Here is a 6569-nt window from a genome sequence, read left to right as displayed (position 1 = left end):
TCATGCAACTCAGAGGTCCAGAGTGAGGCTGGCTTGAAGAGGCTTGAAACTACAATGCAAACCATGTCACTAAGGACTGGGTTTCTCTCCATGTCTCCACTCAGTGTTCACTTCATTCTCTGTCTCTACATCAGGGCCCTTGGGTAGTTCTAGAATCCTCTTATGATAGGTTACGAAATGACTGCAGCAGTTCTAGCACATTCCGTCACACTACACAGTCCGGGCAGATGCAAGTAGTTCCTAAAGAATTGAGAGGATTTCCTACAAGTCCCAGCTGTGACTAAAATACATGACCAACCCTGAACAAATAACATATCTAGAAAATGAGATTAGAGCTGAGGAAAGAAAATAAGACAAGGACTGGATTTCGGGGTAATGGAAACAATGTCCATAAAAGCTTCCTACACATGTGCATGTACCCTGTCTTCCATAACTCCCCATACTACTTGACACTGGTGAGAGAAAATTTTGCTCATCTTAAACTGATGTAGTTTTTCTGTTTTCAACTCAGGTAACCACTCTCCCTAGGTTATCTCATCCGCTGCCAAGGCCTTAAATATCTTCCACTAAAGCAATACATTCAGGCCAGGAACTTTCTCCTGAATGTTAAAGAGATATGTTCAACTCAACCAGATACCTACATTTGTTTTGCTCAAAAACATTTCAAACTCTTATTTTTTAAAAAAGAATCCTTATCTCTTAGAGATACATACTGAAATAGTTACAGAAGAAATGATAGGACTTTTGGGATTTGCTTCCAAGTCCTCCAGTGGAGACAGGAGGAAGTGCAGGTTGAGCTGAAATAAAATGAAAATGGTAGTTGTTGAAGCCAAAGGTGAGTATGCGTGAAATTTTTATACTATTCTTTCTGCTTTTGTGTATGTTTGACACTTTTCATAAGAAACTTTCTAGAGGTACCTCAAACTCAACCTGTTTGTGAAAGTTAAGATATAGATTCAGCCACACAAATAGAGATTGAAAATAATATTGGCCTACAGGAGAAAAGATATTTCTCTTTCATGTAAAAGTCTGGTATATCACTCCATAGTGTCTGGGGCCCAAGTTCCTTCCATCTTATTGCTCCACTATCCATCTGCATGGTGTTCTTTTGGTGTCCATGGTCCCAGGTGGCTCAATGTCATTACATTTTGAGCAGCAAAAAGGAAAAGAGGAAGAGAGTATGCCAATCCTTTAAGAGTGCAACCCAGATGGGGCACCTGGGTGGCTCAGTCGGTTAAGCCTCTGACTCTTGATTTTGGCTCAGATCACGATCTCAGGGTTGTCAGATGCAGCCCCGCCTCAGACCGTGTCAGGTTCCGTGCTCAGAGGGGAGTCTACCGCTCTCCCTCACCCTCTGCCCCTCCCCATGCTCTCTCTCTGTCTTGCTCTCGCTCTCTCATAAATAATTAAATAAATCTTTAAAAAAAAAAAAAGAGTGTAACCCAGAAGTCACAAACATTACTCCCACTCAGATCCCATTGCTCAGGACTTAATCATATGAATAATTGAGCTGCAAGCAAGGCTGGGAAATATATTGTCTTTCTGGGTAGCCGTGTGCCAAGCTAAAGACTTCTAATACTAAGAAAAGATATTGAGTGGCAACTAACAGTCTCTGGCCCATTTTTCCCACTCAGTCATCCAAGTATTCATGTGCACCCTTCTTCCAAAGCATTTATTTTCTGGGGAGAGAAACCACAAAGTTCCATCCAGTTTCTGCATCCAGTTCAAAGTTCACAATCTCTAGGTAATTCTCAGTCCTATTTATAATGTCCATATGTAATTCATTATGGTCTGGTAGCCTATAAACTAAAAGACAAGAGATCTACCCTCCAACTTTCCTGTTGTAAATTGTAGAGCAGGGATGGGGTAGCCAATATGCACATATAATTTAAATCTATTTGAAAAAAGGAAGAATGGGAAGAAAACAACAGCCTCTAGTTCACAGCAATCATCAAATCCCTCAGAGCAGTAATTGGAAGACTTCCTGTCCTGCTGGTGGAGTTAAGTTCCTAGGTTATCCCATCTGATGATTGGTATTCTTGTTGCCTGGAGGGGGTAGGGGGGCAGTGGAGACCTCTCTCCTGAATCCTTATCCCTTCCTCTCCGTGACCCCAGTTTTTGTCCTATGGGAGGTTCTTCTTGTCCATTTGTCTCCTCGGCCACAGCTGAAGTAGGCTTTGCAGAATGTGTCCTACTTAGGGCAGCTTAGTTTTCAAAAGGGACTTCTGTGTACAGGCATGGGGGCCTTTGTGCAGTAATCAAAGAGCCCATGGTTTTCTCTAGACATTTGTTTAAGTCTGAAGACTGATTTTTTTTTTATGGAAAAGGCATGGAAATAGACTCTTTCCTAAAGCCTCCAGAAAGGAGCCTTGCCCTACCAACACCCTGATTTTAGGCCAGGCAGACCCATTTCAGACTTCTGAGTTCCAGAACTATAAGATAATAAATTTGGGTTGTTTTAAGCCACTAGATTTGTGGTCATTTGTTACAGCAGCCATAGGAATAATACATGAACCTTCTACTTGTTAACATAGGGAAGCTAAAGAAGGATGTGAGCTAGAGGGGGCAAGGAGGGGCATGTTGGTGACACCTCTGGTCCTGACTCTTTGAACACACCCTCGTGGGCCACATGGAGGTGCATGCAATAAAGCCAGCAGTAACAGCTTCCAAGCAGGTATATAGACAAGCCCAGACTGCAGACTCTTCATCAGATCGGTCTTTTTTCTCCACTCTTCTGTCCCTGGCTTTTCAATTCCTGGCATAATTCTCTGATTTCTAATATCTGTCTCTGACCCTCATCCTCAGTCTGGAGATCCAGAATACTCTTCTGCAGCTCACTCAGCTCAGCAATCCATATGCCTCTGTGTTTGGCATGCTCCCTTGATTCCTGTGACATTCACAATTTCAGGCAATAGACCTCCCCCACCAGCCCGGCTGGTCCTTATGACTTAGGCAAGCAGGGATTCAGGGAAGAACAATGTTGTGATTGGGGTATTATGTTATGAAAGACTTTGCATCAAATAAATCACAAATTTGACCCATTAAATATAAAAAATATATATAAATAACTAGAAAAGCCTGTAACACCTAGGAATTGTAATAAGCTGCTCAAGTCTTATAAAAGAGAAATAAAGGTCCTATCTGCATAGATTTCCTAAGAAGACCAACTACACTATGAAGAATATAATCAGCATATTAAATTCAACATTATTAAATCATACATTTGACTTACCCAGGGCAAATATGTTAATTATATACATATTAATAACTAATTAGACATTCAATTAATGCCTTGCTGATGCCTTCCTTGTATATTATAATAACTTTGACGGAAAAATCTAAGGGGTCCCAGTGCTATTAAAAATTATTCTGGAGAGGCATGGAACTGGCCGCCGTGGCCTTTGGGCTGGGATGAACGGCACCCTCAGCGGAGACTGGGGAGCCGAGCCAGACCCGTGGCCAGTACAATGGGAGCAGCTGGACTGGCTATTGCTGCTGTAGGATTTGCAGGCTATTATATTTTGCAAGCCATGAAACACATGGAGCCTCAAGTAAAACAAGTTTTTCAAAGTCTACCAAAATCTGTCTTCAGTGGTGGCTATTAGAAAGGTGGGTTTGAACCCAAAATGATGAAACAGAAGCAGCATTAATAGTAGGCATAAACTGGGCGCCTGGGTGGCTCAGTTGGTTAAGCGACTGCCTTCGGATCAGGTCATGATCCTGGAGTCCCTGGATCGAGTCCCGCATCGGGCTCCCTGCTCGGCAGGGAGCCTGCTTCTCCCTCTGACCCTCCCCCCTCTCATGTGCTCTCTCTCTCTCATTCTCTCTGTCTCAAATAAATAAATAAAATCTTTAAAAAAAAATAGTAGGTATAAACTATAAACCCTATTGCCAATGAAGGGGGAATAAGAGATGCTCACCAACTAATTATGCTTTTAAATCACCCAGACAGGGTTGGATCTCCTTATTTAGCAGCCAAAATCAATGAAGCTAAAGATTTACTAGACGGTCAAGCGAAAAAATGAAGTAATTGTGTGGTGAATTTTAAGTTTTGGTTAGTTTCTGTATATAAGTGCCAGCTTTTATAATAAAATGCCTCAAAGCTACACGCTTTAAAAAAAATATTCTGAAATATGATTACTGTTGCAGCATCTCTAAGCGAGACAACTTAATATCATGAACAACTTAAATATTCAACAAGAGAACAATAGCTAAGTTAGTTATGCACAGCCATAAAATATCATTTGATCATTCAAATTTATCTTTAGAAAATATCTTAGTAATATGAGAAATTGCTTATTTTATAGTAAATGAATAACGAAAGATGGGGAATGATACATGGTATCATTTCAACTTTGTAAAAATATGCATTGAGAAATAGGGTAAAGTCACACAAAGGTAATATATACCCATTAAAGTGATACAAAAGGATACTTATTGATATAAAAAGGAGTGAAAAGGAGGCGCACATCATGACACCATTTTTTAAAACAAATGTATATTTCTTCATGTGCATCACAATAGAGGAAAGATATACCTGAAATGGTAATAGGATTATCTCTAGTTATAATGCTAATTTTTACTTTCCCCTTTTTACTTTTCAGCATTGTGTACCTTTTTCTATAATTCTCATATATCAGTTTCCTATGGCGTATAAAAAAAAATACACAGTTACTTCCAGTCAGGGAAAGAAGCAAAGGAAAATACTCAAAGAAAATACCCAATATGTTAATAGTAGTTGCCTCTACACAGCGATTTTCCTTTTACCTTTTTTTTTTATGCATTCCAACATTACTTGAAAGAAGATACATCACTAGGTACAAATTTCCAGTTATAAGATAAGTAAAGACTAAAGATGTAATGTACACAATGATTGTGGTTAACACTGCTGCATGGTATATTTGAAGGTTACGAGGTAGATCCTAAGAGTTTTTTTTTTTTTTAAAGATTTTATTTATTTATTTGAGAGAGAGAGAGAATGAGAGACAGAGCATGAGAGGGAAGAGGGCAGAGGGGGAAGAGGGCAGAGGGGGAAGCAGACCCCCCGCTGAGCAGGGAGCCCGATGTGGGACTCGATCCAGGGACTCCAGGATCATGACCTGAGCTGAAGGCAGTCGCTTAACCAACTGAGCCACCCAGGCGCCCCAGATCCTAAGAGTTTTTATCACAAGAAACGAATATGAGATGGTGAATGTTAACTAAACTTATTGTGGTAATTATTTCACAATATATATAAATCAAAGTATGATGCTGTACACCTTAAACTTATACACTGTCATATGTCAATTATATCTCAATAAAACTGGGAAAAATAAAAAAGAAGATACATTGCTGTCTCTATTTTTATTAATGGTTAAATTCTCTTAAATTTTCTTATCTGATATTAACATCACTATACCAGCTTTTTTTCAGCTACTATTTGCCTGACACATCGTTTTGTATCCATTTATTTTTAACCTGTCTGTGCGTCTTTGTTTAGGTGCGTCTCCTACGTGATGTCAAGATTATTTTGACTCTGATAATCTAGGTCTTTTAATTGATGAGTTGTTTGATGTACATTGTTTGTGTCCTGTCGTATTTGGACATAAACTACTATCTTATTTTGTGTTTTCTATTTATACTTCTGTTTTTCTTTCTTTTCTCCTTTCCTGGCTCTTGCTCGATGAGCAAAAAATTTCCATCTCCCCACCACCTTTTTGCTCCCTGATGTGAAGGCTATATATTATGTTTCTCTGATTTGGGAGGCCACCTTTAGTTTTTTAAATAACATATTTAACATACATAACAATTCAATATATTTTTTCTGACAATGTCTGAAGTTATTCAATAGTTCTTTTTTTAAATTTAAAAAAAATTTTATTTATTTATTTGTCAGAGAGAGAGAGCACAAGCAGGGGGAGTGGCAGGCAGAAGGAGAAGCAGACCCCCACTGAGCAAGGAGCCCGTTGGGGGACTCGATCCCAGGACATCAGGATCACGACCTGAGGTGAAGGCAGGTGATTAACCGACTGAAGCCACCTGGGTGCCCCAACAGTTCTTTTTTTTAATTTAAAGATTTTATTTATTTATTTGAGAGAGAGAGCACGTGGGAGAGAGCACAAGCAGGGTGAGGGGCAAAGGGAGAAGCAGACTCCCTGCTGAGCAAGGATTGATCCTGGGACTCTAGGATCATGACCTGAGCCAAAGGCAGATGCTTAACCAACTGAACCACCCAGCCGCCCCTTCAATAGTTCTGTAATACTCCAGAACAGAATCTTAGCACAGGCTATTTCCAGCTTTCCATCTTTATCATGCTGGCTTTTGCCCACATTTATTGTCTCATGGTTGCAATACAATTGCTCTAACTCCATTAGGTATCAAGTTTACATTCAAAACAGAAAAAAGGAGAGGGGAAGAAAGGTTATATCTATCCTATTTATTAAGAAAGCAAAACTTTTCCCATATTCTACCGTGGAAATTTCAATTAAGTTGCCTTGGCCAGAACCAAGTCACGATGCTATCCTAGCTGCAAAGAAGTCAGGAAAACTAAGGCAACAAAGTGTTTGCCAATAGATCAGGATTCTAGTCTC

General features: G+C 39.7%; 1 pseudogene; it reads left to right on the top strand.

Annotated features, from left to right (window-relative positions):
• Positions 1–3530: 3530 nt before the first annotated feature.
• LOC123837499 (mitochondrial import inner membrane translocase subunit TIM14-like) lies at positions 3531–4025 on the top strand (annotated as a pseudogene).
• The last annotated feature ends 2544 nt before the right edge of the window (positions 4026–6569 follow it).

Source organism: Mirounga angustirostris, unplaced genomic scaffold, assembly GCF_029215605.1.
Source record: "Mirounga angustirostris isolate CCGP_5_RB_7025 unplaced genomic scaffold, mMirAng1.0.hap1 SCAF_5, whole genome shotgun sequence".
Lineage (NCBI taxonomy): Eukaryota > Metazoa > Chordata > Mammalia > Carnivora > Phocidae > Mirounga > Mirounga angustirostris.
This window is presented reverse-complemented; position numbering and strand designations above follow the sequence as displayed.